The 17,141-nt window shown below is 44.6% G+C and overlaps 1 protein-coding gene across 4 annotated transcripts in view; it reads left to right on the forward strand.

Annotated features, from left to right (window-relative positions):
- KIAA1210 (KIAA1210 ortholog) overlaps nt 1–17,141 on the forward strand; it is a 540,680-nt gene that overhangs the window by 257,219 nt on the left and 266,320 nt on the right. The gene's annotated exons all lie outside the window — the stretch shown is intronic.

The raw sequence follows: 17,141 nt of genomic DNA on the forward strand, positions 1-17,141 counted from the left end.
CAACTTATTAACTGATAGTATTTGAATTTAGATAAACCCCTGTTTGTTAGATCTACAAGTCTATCCCAGTCGACAAGATTAGGTCCAATTAATATTTGTCCCCATTCCACTATTCTGTTTTCTCTCAGTGGGACTAATAATGCATCCTTTAAACATTCAGGTGTACCAGGCGAATCCCAAATGGGGTCGTGGTGCCAATAGTAGGAAATCTCCTACAGACATCTTATCTGAACCCACAGTCTAATGGCTGCTCCCAAGATTTTTAATTTAATCTTCTAGAAGAAATTTGTTTGGCCGAATTTATATAGAAAATGGTCTCCTTCCGGACTTGTCATTGCTTGCATAAACAATGGAAAAGAGTTAAAAAATTTTTAAAGTACTCTAATGTTATTAAAGTGGAACGCCCTGTAATATTGGAATAGGGTCGGGCTGGCTATCCATCCATGTTCCTGTTTCCTTCTCAGCTTATTCCATGAGATTCTAGCTCCCTTTGAGGCCCAAATAAAGTTGTTGATTTCACCCTGCATTTTAGCAATCAGATCTTTTTAAAGCTCTAATGGTATTGAGTTAAACAAGTATGTGAATTTGGGCAAGATCATAATCTTGACCGACCTATAAATGATAAAGGGAAACATCTCCAAGCATTAAGCAGTTTTTTGGCCTCAGATTGGATGTTATTAAAGTTTATTTTAGCAATCTTCTTAATCTCCCGCACAATAAGTATCGTATTTGAAGTTTTTCCAAGGGATCATTACTCTGTGTGTTCCAGCACGTTATCTCAGTCTTTTGTTTTGATTGATTTGGTAGCCTGATATACTTCCAAACTGCTCTAGTGTTGCTAATATTTCAGGGAGTGAACCTATTAAGTTATTCGTATAGATCATTAAATCGTCCGCATAAAGCTCAACTTTTTTTCTCCCAATTCCTACAGCTGAAAGGAAGTATAGATGGATTAGATCTTAGAGCACAGGCCAAGGGCTCAATGTAAAGTTTAAACAATATTGGGATAACTGGCACCCCTGTCTGGTCCCTCTTTCTATGTGTATTCTCTCTGTCAGGGACCCGTTAATCAACACACATGAAGTTGGGGAGCTATAGATAGCTCTTACTGCTCTTGTGAAGTTGTTGCCTAAATTAAAAGCCTCCAATGTATTATGTAAAAAACTCCGGTTAACCCTATTAAAAGCCTTGGTGGCATCAAAAGTAACAACCGATAGAGGGAGATTGTCCTCATTCGCTAAATCTATAGCTCCTATTAATTCATGCGTGAGTTTCTAAATCTGTCTACCCTTTATAAATCCTTTTGCTCTGTGTGGATTAGTTGTCCTGCCCACTTTCCCAATCTCTTTGCTAACAACTGCGTAAAGATCTTGTAGTCGCAGTTTAACGTGGAGATAGGCCTGTAGGAATCACAGTGTTTAGGATCTTTCCCGGGTTTTAATATATTACAGATAGTAGCCACACTTCATGATTTAGGAGGTGCTTGTCCTCTTATAAAAATATCATTAAACAATTTGGTGAGTTCTGGTATCAGACCTCCTCTGAGTACCCTATAAATTTCCTTAGGCAAGGCATCGGGCACAGCAGCCTTAGCGCTTTTTAGACCTTTAACTACCTTGTTGACTTAAAATTCAGTAAATTCTGCATTTAACCCCTTGCATGCTGCCGCGATTCTGCACCTGTGCGGCACATTCCGATCGCGGGTGCGGTCATGATGGCCGGGAGCCGTCATCAGCACACGAGCATTGTGTGCCATGACGGCTCCTGGCCGTCATCAGCATGCAAGGGGTTAATTCTTCTTTTTTCTCTTCTAACAGAGTTTGTTTAACCCATTGGCTGAGATATTCTTGGGTTAAGGCCTCGCTGTTTTTCGTATCCTCTTTATATAGCTCTGAGAAGAAATCAAAGAAGGCTTTTTTTAATATCTGCTTCTTCTATAAGCGGTCGACTTTTATTCACCTCTTGGATGCTTGAAATCTTATTCCTCTTTAGGTCTATCTTTGTTTTCCAAGCTAAAAGCTTGCCACACCCCTCCCCATATTGATAATGAGACAGTTTACTGGCCTACCATTTCTTCTTGATTCGGGTATCTAATATGTTTACTAGATTATTTTTTGTCTTAATTAGTTCCCTCCTAGGTGTTTCCACCTTTTCAGCTAATCTTTCCTCACTGACATTCTTTTCCAATCTGTGGATTTTGCCCTCCAAATTCTCTATTTCCTTCTTATTTAGTTTGTTTCTGTAAGCCGTTAAGCTAATAATCTTACCCCTAAGTACCGCTCTATGGCCCCCCATCTAACCTGACTGGAGGTCTGTTCCAAATTTAATTGAAAATATGATGTAGTTTCTTCCCTAAGAACCTCTAGTATTTTATCTTCTAGAAGTAATACCTTATCTAGAGTCCACCTTGATGGATCCGGTGATTATGAAACTAAATCTCCAATAATACTGCGGAGTGATCTGATAGGTGTTCAGGTAGATGTCTGACCTTTTTTACTTCCCCCGAATATTGAATTGTCAATTAAAAAGTAGTCGATTCTAGAGAAATGTCCCAGCTTTTTGTTTTTAAACGTAAACAAGTGGTTTATTTTTTCACTCTTACCTCTCCATACGTCTATTAAACCTAGATCCTCTAGGTAAGTCTTAAGCCATCTCCTCATTTTAGGCAGAGTGGGTATTTTTTTAGGAGGACCCCTATCTAGTGCGGGGCAAGCAATATGTTAAAATCACCACCAAGGATAATTGGCCCGACGTATCTAGAAGGTGTGCAAAAAGTGCCTGCAGAGCTGAGGAGTCATCGACATTAGATCCATAATACCCTGCAATCACTAAGTATCTACCACCTAGGCGGATGTTTCTCACAGCCTATCTCCCTTTTATATCATTTTTGTAAGAATCCACAGTTGCTTTCGCTGATTTTTTAAAATATAATGATTAACCCTTTAAAACAGTATGTTTGTTTGATACAAATATAAAAATCTACCGAGTGTTGGGTTTTCATTATATCCTCCCATTCGGATTTCAAGAGATGGGTTTCTTGAAGGATTATTATGTCCCAGTCTTTATATTTAAGGTAGTCTAGAATCCTTTGCCTTCTTGCTCTGACTCGCAAGCCATTCATATTCCATTAGAGAAATGTAATTCCCATAATTTAAAAATAATGTAAAATGGTAAGTTCACTTTTTCCTTTAACTTGCGTGATTCGGACCAGATTTATTCCCCCCGCCCCAATAATGCTCCCACACCATATGTGCTATATTTTATACAGAACCCGTGCCGCCCCCTCCCCAACCACAGACTCACCCCTCCCATGGAGAACCCTTCCTTTATTCATTGGCAGGTCTGTCCTGCCTATTTGAGATCCCTACTCTATGGGCATTTTGCATTCAAACTTTGTGCGCCTTTATCGTGCCTAACAGTGCATCTACCTCCTGCGGTTCCTTCAAATTGTACATATGGTTATCCCACATGATCCTGAGCATTGCTGGGAATTTAATTTGAACTTTTGCACACAGGATTTTAGTTCCTGCATTTATGGGCCTAACTGCCATTGGCGGTCGTCTTTGATATGTCCGATCTTACTCGGAATGACCATTCATCCTTTTTATGAGATGCCGCACTTATCGCCTCTTTTAGAATTCTTTCTTTCAGTGCGTAAGTCTTGTAATTACCTAAGATCTTCCTGGGGTTTGCCCTATTTTTATTTTTCACAAAGGGATCCCTATGAACCCTTTGTATGTCTTCGAAGAGTTCATCAGTTTTAATCCAAGGGAAAAATCCTTTCAGGAGGTGTATCACAAAATTCTTTATATCACCTGCCTCTTGACCTTCTGGAATATTCAGGAGTCTCAAATGATTAAGTCTAGCCTGATTTTCTAGAGGCTCAATTTTCCCTGTTAATTCCTTTAGCAAGACTGCAGGGCCCCTGTGTTTTTTTCATTAATGGTAAGCCTTTTATCTAGCTCTTACATGTTGGTCTCCAAAGTAGTGATCCTTTCCATTATTGAGTTCATCTTAGTCTCCATTGTCTCACAGACCCCTTGAATTTTAAGTTGATTTTTTTCAGATGTGGCAACTCGATCTCATCTCCGTGGTCAGGATTTCCATTAACTGATCCGCAGTTTTAACCCACTCTTTTGGTTTTATGCTCATGTCCTTTACAACTAAAGTCTCGGGAGAGTACATGCCTCACTCTCCCCTTCATTATCCTGCTCTAGTGTTGCCAGCCCATTGAAACGATTGGGGCTATGCGGGATACCTGCGTTAGATTCTTCTCAGCCATTATAAATCATGGTGAACTTCCTTCTGGGTGAGTAATCGTACTCTCCTTTTATGGGCTCAGCTCTTTTAATTCCTTGGGGAGGGTATGTTTTACCTTAAAGTATGTACGGAGAGGGGGGTAATTTTACTTTTTTTGTCACAGCCTTGGGGCGTATTGGGACTATATTAAACTCAAGGATTTGTGGTGGAGACACTACCTTAGTTTTCTCTTTAATTTAAAAATTTTCCCTTTTGTAGTGCCACAATATTTAGTGGGTTTTCTGGGAGGTTCCTGCTTCTTAGGCAATATCTTATCCCTCTCTTAGGCGATTTATCTATTCAATCGATATCTACAATATCAATAGCAGTGCTTTTACATCCCCCCATGCCCTCATTCAAAGTCAATTCCTGAGCCAATTTCTGTGATTTTACTGTATTACCCCCCAATTGTATATTCGATTTTCCACTTTTTTCCACTTACTTGGGTAACGGTGAGACACCTCTCTGTTTTTTCAAAGTCCTGCACCAATCCTTTTTTGAAAGATTGGCAGCCCTGCTGCCTTTAGTTTGTTCTCCTTTGCCTGCCAGTTCTTTTCCCCCTCGAACGGTCCCCTTGTTTCTGGGGCTGGGGCTGATAGTAACCTTTGCTCGAAAGGAAACTCTTGCAGTAGCTTTCCTGCTTTGCTTGAGTACCGCCACTGCCTTTGCCCACAGTAAGTCGCCGAACTTCACGGGGGCCACCGTGGGGTTCCGACTAGGGACCTGAGCCGGACTCCGCTCCAGCCGCTGCTCCGTCGCTATGAGAGAGCAGGATGCCGAAAACACCAGAGATGCCAAAGGCTCCCCCCGCATTTCGCGCCGGGTCACGAACGAGAGGCAGAATAGGCAGTTCCAGCTGCGAAATAATGAGACCATGAGGGACACCTCAAGATCGCAGGAACCTCAAAGGTAGACTTTAAGCTTCACTAATACTAACACTCATCTTTTGCTAAAGATCTGCCCATTTGTGTAGGGAGCTCCCGACTGGCGTTCCTATCCGGCTGCCATGTTCTCCCCAAGTCTTGAATTTCTTGCATTGCTTTTCTTAGCGTTTGCTTGGTTGAGTTGTCTTGCTGTCCAGTCAGCATTAGCTTTAATTGAGAGCTATTTCTCTTGTTAACTCTCATATCGGTAGTAGACTGCTATATGGTAGCTTCCACAATCAACATAATTGTCTAATCTTCAGTTGCTTTTGCCATCCCCTCAATCACAAATAACCAACATTCTTCTCCTCCACACAAAACACACTCAAACTGTGGTCACTGCTTAAAAGCTCTTCCTGTGATTGGTTTGGTAATTTATTCAAGGTTGTGCTGCACTCACAATATTTGGTATGCTGTTAAGTCATGGGCTATGGAAATCTGCGTATAGGGTTGATTGGCAGCTAGCAGCACTGCCAGTCGTGTCATTTGTAAGTAAAGGGTGGACTTTTTGCATGTGAAGTTATGCAAGTTGCCCATGTTATAAGAATATGTACAGTCGAGATATGTGACGCTGATTGGTTCTGAGATACAAAGCTGAGGAGATGACATTTTAGTTGGAGCTCCTTTACATCGAGTTCTGACCTTGGACCTGCATTTTAAGTAGGGAGACCAGCTTATTTATTTATTTATTTATTTATTTATTTGCAAAGTTTTATATAGCTCTGGCTGACCACAACTAGAGAAAACTCCCCCTATATTATGTCTGAGATGGTGGAGGGACTGACTCTTGCTATAGTTGTCTTCTGAGAACCAAGATGCTATATATTTTCAGTTAAGCATTTCAAGACTGACTGCCATGTCTTCTGACTGAAGGATATGCAATGACTGATCAGAAGGTGGAATGGATTATTTCATATCTCTCACATCCTGTGCATGAAAGCGAAGTGCGGTGTCCATCCATATAATTCAGTAGACAGAAGTTGTGATCTGCGGCATGTTTAGGGTTGTGTTTTTCAACAATAATGTAACACCTTGCCTCTTATAACAAAGTACACGATCTGCTGTAAAAATGACACTTTATCCCAGTGTGGAGTTGTTCGTGGCAGACGAGAGAACCTACAGATGTGAAACCAGGTTAGAACCTGATGTGCTATAGTTTTGCACTGCGAACAAAAAGCAGAACAATACAGACATCTTGGCAAAGAGAGACTTGGGAAGGAATGAGTTAAGACTAATGTGGACACTGCAGCTTTCTGTTTGTTACCTTTGTCAACCATGTTTGGATTATGCTCCCTCTTTTCAGAGGGCGATGACACATTCTGATACTCAAAGCACCACAAAATGCATAACCTGTGCCCTCTTTTGATAAATAAGTAGAAGCTTTGTCACCTGCACATAACCGAGAATATTTGGTGACCATTTGTTAAACAGACAAAAGGGCGGGGCGTGTTGCCAGCTCTTGGCTACATTTTCCAGTTCTAGCGGTCTTTAATCTATGGGAGAAAATCAGACATACTTATAACTTCAATTTTTTGGGGTGATAGTCAACTAAAAACACTTTTTTAGCATCTCACTGGGTCTATCCATTGGAAGCCTTCCAGCCAACACTCACTACCACTTCAATGCCATACCAGCAGACATATTACCTTTATTATTGTATAGTGTGCAGTTTCATATAGGTATACTCGAGACTCTATTTTTTGCTATCCTTTTGCAGTGTAGCTGCCCATAATTTATTTCCTTGGTCCCTGTACCCACAACAAATACAAACTGGAAAATGAAGTACATACACATGGATAAAATAGATGCAATTCATAGTTTGCGCTATAACAGAGAGACTCTAATACTACTAATAAAATACAATATTTCTAGCATTGTAGGAATTGCATCTAAGATCTGCAATTGCTGATAAATGTTCTTCAAAAACATATTTCTCCTCAGTATGTCCAAAATAAATAATCATTCATATTCATTTGTTTACCTCAAGCTCTGTAGGTTTAGAGCCTATTATATTTCCACTGTTAAGCAGGATGTAAGTTGTGCATTCAAATGCTGACACACAGGATCATCCAATGAAGGCCATTGTTGATCTACAGCGCCTACTCAAACCACAATGAACCGAATCGGCCTCTCCGTCACAGATATATACAAATGTCTTCAATCTTTATTTGACAATAACCTTAGATTATGCGACATGGAAGGCTAACATAGCAAAAACAAGCATTGGAAATGCAATAGGTCTCGCATTAGAAGAGTTGGAGTTATTGGTCTTGTAAATGACATATTTTATTTTTTTGTTGGTTTTTAAAATTGCTAAATTGATGGCTTTGTCATTTACAATGCCAATAGTTATAACTTTCGCGAATGTGACACCTATAGCATTTGGAATGCAACATGTTTTGTATTTACGTGACTTAGATGGCAGCTCTGGTCGTTAGGCCACATCTCTAGAGAGCAGGAGAGTGCAGCAGGGGAGAGAAGCACAGCAATGCAATAGGTCTCGCATTAGGAAAGTTTGAGCTATTGGTATTGTAAAGGACACATTTTTTATTTATGTGCTTGTTTTGAAAATAGCGAATTAATAGCTTTGTTATTTACAATGCCAATATTTTTATCTTTCGCAAATGTGACACCTATTGTAACACAATATGTGTTGTGAGGGTGAGTGAGGGTCAGGGGTTGAGGGTGAGGGGTTGAGGGTGAGTGAGGGTGAGGGGTTGAGGGTGAGTGAGGGTGAGTGAGGGTGAGTGAGGGTGAGGGGTTGAGGGGGAGGGGTCGAGGGTGAGGGGTTGAGGGTGAGTGAGGGTGAGGGGTTGAGGGTGAGTGAGGGTGAGGAGTTGAGGGTGAGGGGCTGAGGGTGAGTGAGGGTGAGTGAGGGTGAGGGTTGAGGGTGAGTGAGGGTGAGTGAGGGGTTGAGGGTGAGTGAGGGTGAGTGAGAGTGAGGGTGAGTGAGAGTGAGAGTGAGGGTGAGGCTGAGGGGTTGAGGGTGAGTGAGGGTGAGTGAGAGTGAGGGTGAGTGAGAGTGAGGGTGAGTGAGGGGTTGAGGGTGAGGGGTTGAGGGTGAGTGAGGGTGAGGGTGAGGGGTTGAGGGTAAGGGGTTGAGGGTGAGGGGTTGAGGGTGAGGGGTTGAGGGTGAGTGAGGGTGAGGGTGAGTGAGGGTGAGGGAGGGTGAGGGAGGGTGAGTGAGGGTGGGTGAGGGTGGGTGAGGGTGAGTGAGGGTGAGTAAGGGTGAGGGTGAGTGAGGGGTTGAGGGTGAGTGAGGGTGAGTGAGGGTGAGGGGTTGAGGGTGAGGGGTTGAGGGTGAGGGGTTGAGGGTGTGGGGTTGAGGGTGAGTGAGGGTGAGGGGTTGAGGGTGAGTGAGGGTGAGTGAGGGTGAGGGTGAGGGAGGGTGAGTGAGGGTGAGTGAGGGTGGGTGAGGGGTTGAGGGTGAGGGTGAGTGAGGGTGAGTGAGGGTGAGGGGTGAGGGATTGAGGGTGAGGGGTTGAGGGTGAGGGTGAGTGAGGGTGAGGGTGAGTGAGGGTGAGGGTGAGTGAGGGTGATGGTGAGTGAGGGTGAGGGGTTGAGGGTGAGTGAGGGTGAGGGTGAGTGGGGATGAGGGGTTGAGGGTGGGTGAGGGGTGAGTGAGGGTGAGGGCCAGTGGAGTGAACATGTCTCCTCTTCATACCTCGAGCGAGCAGAGGTGGCACGTGTACCTGTCCTTGGGTCTGCTGGTAGGCGCCACCCAGTGGAGCCAGCACGCTCCTGCAGCTCGGGCCTGTGCAGTAAATATGCCCCCAGGCCTGTGAGCTGGAGGATGGGGTGGGGTGAGAGAGGCAGAGGTCAGAGTTGGTCAGGTCACAAACCCACAGATGTTTTCCCAATGAAACCAAGCTCCTCCCAGGGAAGTCACTGAGCTGCGGGAGGTGATAGATGGTGTTTTCATTTTTGTTACAAAAAGAGGTCAGCGTGGCATGGGGAGCCTGCGACAGTGGGGCAGGGAAATGTTAGTTCTAAAAGAAAATGTTTCTCATAGCCTGGGGAGAGGTTTCTTCGCACCATATATATAGATCGTGTCTGTTGGTGTGTAAAAATGTATTGTTCGCAGGAGGCTTCCGAAGACGTGCTCGGGGTGTAAAAGGCTGCATGTGACCCTCCCTGTAGTTGAAATCCATTTCAGCTGAGAGGTGCTCTGTAACCAGGATTGACCCCCAGCATGAGACCATGCAGCACAGAGACCAGAATCCCATAGAATGTGTTTCTGGGCCGCATGAAATGCGACACGGCGGGCAGGGGAGGGGGCGGAGCGGGGAGAGGGAACAGACGGAGGGAGGCAGATAAGGGAAGGGGGTAGGAGAAATGCGACACGGCGGGCAGGGGAGAGGGCGGAGCGGGGAGAGGGAACAGACGGAGGGAAGGCAGATAAGGGGAGGGGGGAGGAGAAATGCGACACGGCGGGCAGGGGAGGGGGCGGAGCGGGGGCCTGGAGTGCGGCTGAGGGAACTGATGTGCACGCGCTTTTAAGCTCAATGCGCATGCGCATTGAGCTTAAAAGTCACGGGCACTGCAAGGAATCGCCACGATTCCTTGCAAGTCAGTTAAAGAGTGGTTAAGCCCCTATAGTCTCGCAAGCTCGATGCGCATGCGCATCGAGAGGCGAGACCTAATGAGTAAAACATAAGCCTAGTCGAGATTTAGCAATGTAAGCCTATCATTTTGTTAAAAAATCTGTCAAAACGTAAACCACCCAGTCCTCTCGTACCTCACTTTAGGTCAGCGACAGTGACCGCACCCTTCGAGGCATTGGTGGTGATAATTCAGGGGCGTGGCGCTCATCTGTTCTCCATTCTACTAAAACACCAGCTTTTTATGCGCTGTTTCCTCTACAAAATTGAGAATTGTCCTTGTCCTTGTCTTTTTCCTCACCGAATGTAAGGCTTCAGCGTGAGAAGTTAAAATTGCGTATGGTAATGAGAAACATGGTGCACTGTCCACATGACAAAGCAACATAGCAGACTGTCACACAATATTGCTGAATGGGAGCAGTGGCGAATATAAGGTGAACCATTTGTATTCATGTATTATGCATGCATGCAAGGAACCCATCATGACCCATCCGAATCTTTCACAATGTGAATTTGTTAGTATATAACCATTTCATGGTACCCCAACAGCCAGGAGGGATCATTAATGGTCATCATGTGTGATAATTCACAGCATAAAATAATTTGCCATACAGAATTAATCGAGTCCGCATTTCTGGTGTGTGTGACTATATTTTAGCTGCTAAGCTGCTTGGTTACACTTATTTTAGGTTTCAGTTAATTTTACTTATCGTCTTAAAATTGATGCCAAAAATTCATCAGAATTGTGCCATGCTCAACTCTTTTTGAACATCAGTATACATTCTCCTCTTGTGGATCAATTACAGGACTCTACAAACAAAACCTCTATCTCTTCTGTCCCTTATTTTTCCCAAAGCTGAATTACTTGGTTAGTATTTTAAATAGACATCCTTGCATATTTCTTTCCGCCCCGGTGCAGAGCCACATTGAACAGGTCTACCTTGTTACACACCTTCGTGTCTCCGTTCTATTGGGTAGTCTAGAACAGCGTTCCCAAACTGTGTGAAAGGAAAGGCTGTATGTAGCATGTCATTTATTTGTAGCACACACCATGTACTTACCGGTAGACGAATTTTACATATTGAGCAGTTAAAAAAAGAAAAAATGAAGCACATTTTTTGTAATTCTGAAGTGGGATTGAAACAGATTTTAGTAGGATCAAAACATTTAAATCCCTTTATTTCCAAATGGTAAATATTACCTGAACCCCCATTATCATTGGTGTGCTATATAGTTTTACCAGTAACATTCTTCATATGAGCAAATTTAGTGGCTATTTCAATGGAAAACGTGTGGTCTGTAGATAACAGTACATACCACACAATGCTATAGTTATTTTAAAAGAAATCGCATGCCTCATGTCCATCAAAGTTAGGTGGGTTGTGAAAGTTTGTCATTCTGAGTATTGGGCCTTGGTTCTAAAAGGTCTGGGAAGCACTAGCCGACAGCATTGGATAACCAGTGAAGCACTTGGATGACTTATCACATGGCCTCATTTGTATCTGCGTAGTTTCTGGAGTTGTGTTACTACCACCTGAGTATGTCTATATCCGAGACCATCTGGGTTAGAGGTATGTTTAATGCAGTTATCCTTCCAATCTCTCGGATTAGTTTTATGTTCCTGATTCAATAGAACTATATGTGTTGAAGCACTGTCGTAGTATGGTAGGAGAACACTTGTGCAATCTTTTGTATTATGTAATATAGATATCTGTACACATGACCCGCACATTCATCTGGAATTGAATGCCAGCTAAAAGAATGAATAAAGATCTACAAAGAATAACAGTGATTCTAAGAATTATACAGACAATCTCTGCGTGAGTGGTTTGTACAAGTTTTTCATGCACTGTTTTAGCCTTTCAAGCTCAGCTAAACAATATATAATATCATGTGCTTCTGCAGTATTCTGAAAGCCTTTCTTAGTTTTTACAAAGGATTTCTGTTAGTTTGTTGCCCCAATTCTGGCACCTCATGTTCAGTTTGGCATTTGCCTGTGTAAACCATTTTGGGCAACCTGTGGGGACCCCCTTTGTCACTTCTCTAGTCTCCATTATCCCTATGACACTTATGGAGAATGTGTAAGTTCCCATCCAGTTTGTTCTCTTATGTATCCATGAGGTTCAATCATTCATTCTCCCGGTAGCTTCCGCTTTTTCTGTTATTTGCTTCCTGCCCTACCCTATATTTACTATTGCAACGTTGGAATGTTGAGCTCCATTGAATGGAATAGCTGTGGGCTATAAACACTGCTGTCAACTTTTCAGTGTGCTAATCCACACCCTCTGAATCTCCCTTGCCTTTGGCTCGGGCCTATAACGCTGGAAACGCAGGCATTTAATGGCCAGTATAGGCTGCTATAGTGGGCTATACACTTATATTCTATTTGTAGCTGTAGTTTATTTTATTCACCCTAATATGAATTTACTTTCTTCCTTTGTGTTTGTCCAGCGAGTGGACTCAGACACTAGAGGATGCAACCTTGTTCTTTCAAGAAACTCAACAATAATGAATGCAAGAAGGAAGTCATAAAGTTGTCCGGTGTGTCCTAAAACCAAGCAGCGTTCAAGGCTTTATCTAGAAGTTCTTTCAAATCCAGTAGACCATCACTTTTGACTTGCAGTATCTTTGGCGTAGACTAGAGTACAGTGCAGTCAGTGCCTTAGCCAACTGTGGCTACCATGTTTCTAGTGCTGGCATTTGCTTTCATTCAATTTCCTGTATCTATTCTAGGAAGCATACATTATGGTACCAGCATAAACATGGTTAGGTCTCGGCTACAGACAGCTTTAGTTGTTTGCTAGCTGGGTCTATTGTTTGCAGTTCATGACAGATACTTAGAGTAGGCTTTAAGTCCTGATTGGATGGACTTTGTTGTCTTTCTCGGTAACCTGCTCCTAATTCAGTGGCTTTCTTCCCTATTATAATGTTTGTCCCGCCTAGGAGCATTTCAGTCTCAGTGTTTTGATTGGTTGATTTATCCTTCCACTGTTGATGTCAAATCTTGCTTGGTAGTGCACACGAGCCACTCTTCTTCCTATCTCTACTCCCTTCTCCCCCTTGCACCCGAGCCTCCTTACTAACTGAGCTGTAAGTGAGGGCCAGGTGAGGGCTCAGATGCCAGGCCTGCCCGCCCGAGGGTCGATGCAAGGTGCAGCAGAGGGCATCATTAAGACAAAAGGAAATTGGTTTGTCTTGGTATCGGTGTCACTGTCAGGGCGTTCTGTTAGAAGGATCCCTGTTTACCCTTACTTGCTTTTACAGATCATTATGAGGTGTGTTACTACGGTTGAGTGTAATGAAGCAAACTAACACTACAAGCCCAAGAATGCACCGACATCTTAAAGGATATGCCCCGTGCTGGAGACTAAGGTCATGACATGACTTGGCATGAAGTGATATTGCAACCCTACCTGTATTTCTTGTGTGTTTCATTCAGTACTGACTGGGATCCAAGGCACTTGTATAAGGAGACCCTATTTGCTGTAACGTGAGCACTTCAGTAGAGCAGCCTCCAGTGCCTGGTTTACATGAGGCTGCAGAGCCTGGTTGTGATGAGATGAGGGGCTTGTAACTAGGACTGCAGAAGAATGAACAGCTTCTCGTTTTTCCCTTCTAAGCTTGTATTGTGCTTCCTGCAATTAATTGTGAGTATTATGAATTCTCCTCTCCCACCCGCAGGCGATGGGTGAAGCCGGACAGGTCATTGAGCTCTTTGGAGTCGGTCTGTGGTTTAGGCCCTTGTCACGCATGGGTTACTTCTCGCTATCACACAGTGCTGCTCGTGTCATCCTCCTTTGGTGGCATTTGTTCTGAGGTTGCTGCACGTAGTTCTCAATAGTGCTGCAGGGGCAGTTGCACCAGGTTCCAGTGTTTGAGTGCTGTAGCGTGTTGCATGTTCGTTATGGTTGTCTTTTACTAACCCACCACAGGAGAGCGGCCCATGTTTCTTGTTTGCGTTTGGGCCCATGGCTCCGTTTTTGCTTCTGCATCACTTGGGTCTCTAAAGAGGGGCCAGGTGTGTCCCAGCTCTGTTGGTCCTGAACCCCTGCACGCACCCCCTTTTGCCTCACCAACGTAGCTATTGAATGTGCTGGAGGCGGCAGAGCAAAGAACACAGCTCCTGCACAGTGTCGCACAAGTCCGATTTAAACATTTTAAGGAAACGTCCGTGTGTATGTATATTGTAATTGTATTGTAATTTATTTGTTTTTATTTATTTATAAAGTTTTAAATAGCGGGAACATGACCCTAGAGAGTATCAGAAGGCTTTACATTACACCATTTGGATATATTAGACTATAATTGCATTTATATAGCACTTACCACCCTGACGAGGTGTCGGAGCTCTTTTTCAACAGATGGCACGCTACTGCGGGAACTCAAAAGGATTAGTGGTGAATTAGTATAGTAAATATGAAATTAATTAGAATGGTGGATATGCTATTATTTTATTTGGATTTAGAAGGATAGAGGTGGGATAGACAAAAGAAAGGTTTGCATTTATACAGCACTTTATAAACCACAGGGACACGCCCACCGAGTTAGGCCACGCCCCCCGCTACTCTCGCTATAAAAGCGCGCGCTCTCCTGTCAGCGCTTGATGAAAGATAGAGCTCTTGAGGCGGAAGCCGAGAGCAGGGAAACGCAATTTTTAAGACTACTTTTTAATTATTGTGTGTGTGAATACTGTTGACTCTTCATTTTAAAGATTGCTTTTAAAACTGTTTGAGTGTGTTATAACTGTATTCCCCTAAAGCCTAACCACTGCCCCCTGACAACCGCCCCCTCGCGCAGCTGAGCTAGGCGCTGAGGAGGGTTGAGGACAGCCGCCGTGAAACCACAGGGACACGCCCACCGAGTTAGGCCACGCCCCCGCTACTCTCGCTATAAAAGCGCGCGCTCTCCTGTCAGCGCTTGATGAAAGATAGAGCTCTTGAGGCGGAAGCCGAGAGCAGGGAAACGCAATTTTTAAGACTACTTTTTAATTATTGTGTGTGTGAATACTGTTGGCTCTTCATTTTAAAGATTGCTTTTAAAACTGTTTGAGTGTGTTATAACTGTATTCCCCTAAAGCCTAACCACTGCCCCCTGACAACCGCCCCCTCGCGCAGCTGAGCTAGGCGCTGAGGAGGGTTGAGGACAGCCGCCGTGAAACCACAGGGACACGCCCACCGAGTTAGGCCACCCCCCCCCCCCATCCCCCTCATTTAAGAATGGGCTGTTTCCGGAGGCTCAGAGGACGGGCGCAGCGGGCGCGCCGGCGGTGCGCCGAAGGCGCGCCAAAGGCAAGCCCGTCTGCGCCCGTCCGCGACCTGACGGGACCAGGGGCCACAACCCCTGCCCCCCACACCATCCAGGTCAGGACATACAGCTCATCCGCCATAAAAAAGATAAGACCTCCTATTATGGCGCAATGCCTGCACTCCTTCCCTCCAGCCGACCTCCCTATTCAATGCCCTGGCTGCAAACACTCCTTTGACACCAGCGAGGCACCAGCCACGCCACAGGACTACCAGATGTACCTGTTAAACTGTCGATCTCTTCCTCGGCATAGCATACAGATATGCCTACTCCTAGAGAATCACAACCCGGATGCCATCTTCTTGACGGAGACATGGCTCACGCCCCATTCAGAGCCAGACATAGTCACCGCCCTTCCCCCTGGGTTCCAAATCCATAGAAAGGACCGGACCAAGGGAAGAGGGGGAGGCCTGGCTATCATTCTAAAAGAGAAATACTGCTGCCGCATTTCGACCGAAGCTATTCCCGAATGCGAAAGCATTGCATTCAGAATAGACTTCTCTGCGAACAGCTCCCTTTCTGGTACCCTGATATACCGCCCCCCAGATTCAGGAAAACTGTTCATTAGGTCTCTACCAGATATCATCGCGAATCGGCTTCTAACCCCGGCTAACTATACAGTTCTAGGAGATTTTAACTTCCACTTTAACTCCCCCACAGACCTTGTTGCTAGGGAACTAACAGAGGACCTGGCAGCTCTGCAACTGACTCAGTTGGTTAGGTCCCCCACCCATGAAAAGGGAAACCTGCTCGACCCAATCTTTAGTAACTGCACCGGACTAACGGTCGGGCAACCCACTCGCCTCCCATGGACAGATCATTTCCTCATCCCATTTACCTGGTCTACCATCAAACCTCCCTCACTGCCTCCCCGTCCTATAACTAGGAGGAATTGGAAAAAACTTTCCATAGAGCCCTGGACAATTATCCTTGAAGACTCCCGTCCACCTCCCTGTACAAACCCCAACCAAGCAAATAACAACTATGAGGGTTGGATCAGGAAATCACTGGACACGATCCTTCCTCTACGGAAATCCGCTCCCAAGAGATTACACAAGTCTGCTCCCTGGTTTTCAGATTCCCTGAGAGACCTGAAACGCCTCTGCAGGAAAAAAGAGAGAGCCTGGAGAATAGATTTCCTCCCAGAAAACAAAAAACACTACAAAGAGGCTATTAAGGCCTACAGAAATGGGGTGAGAACAGCTCAGTCCGCCTACTTTGCAGACCAAATAATGGCAGCAAAATCAAAACCCAAGGAGATCTTCCATCTGGTCAAAAAATGCATTACTGTCAATACTGCCCCCCCAGTCCCGAAATCACTAGAGCAATGCAATGAACTTGCAGACTTTTTTCACAATAAGGTCACGCAGATTTATTCTGCTTTCCCGGTAACAGCAAACAATTCAACTAATCAAAGCCCCCTGAATAATTCCCCCCTGCAAGGACAACCTATGCTGGATCATTTTTCCCCACTAAACCTGGAGACACTGCAACAACTGGCAGTTCAAGTCAAATCTGGGTCTCCCCTCGACCCTGCCCCTCCAGAAATACTGCTCCAGGCAGGCCAAGCCATCTTTCCAGTGGTGCTAGAGCTCCTTAACTCATCCATTTCCTCCTGCACAGTACCAACTGGGTGGAAGAGAGCCATGGTACGGGCTCTGCTAAAGAAACCCACCCTCAATCCAGAAGATCACTCTAGCTACCGTCCAATTTCATTACTCCCCTGGGTAAGTAAGGTGCTAGAGAAACACATAAATACCCAGCTGACACAATTTCTGGAAAGCCATGCACTCCTGGACCCATCCCAGACAGGTTTCAGGCCAAAGCATGGTACTGAAACTGCTTTGCTGGCAGTCCTCGAAGAGTCTCGAAGGATACTGGATCAAGGGGGATCAGTGGCAGTGATCCTCCTTGATCTAAGTGCAGCCTTCGACACGGTCAGCCATGCCACTCTGCTGAACCGTCTGCATAACATCGGTGTCGGAGGCGACGCTCTAAAATGGCTGGAATCATT

Source organism: Lissotriton vulgaris, chromosome 4_1 (genome assembly GCF_964263255.1).
Source record: "Lissotriton vulgaris chromosome 4_1, aLisVul1.2, whole genome shotgun sequence".
In the NCBI taxonomy this organism is placed as follows: Eukaryota; Metazoa; Chordata; class Amphibia; order Caudata; family Salamandridae; genus Lissotriton; species Lissotriton vulgaris.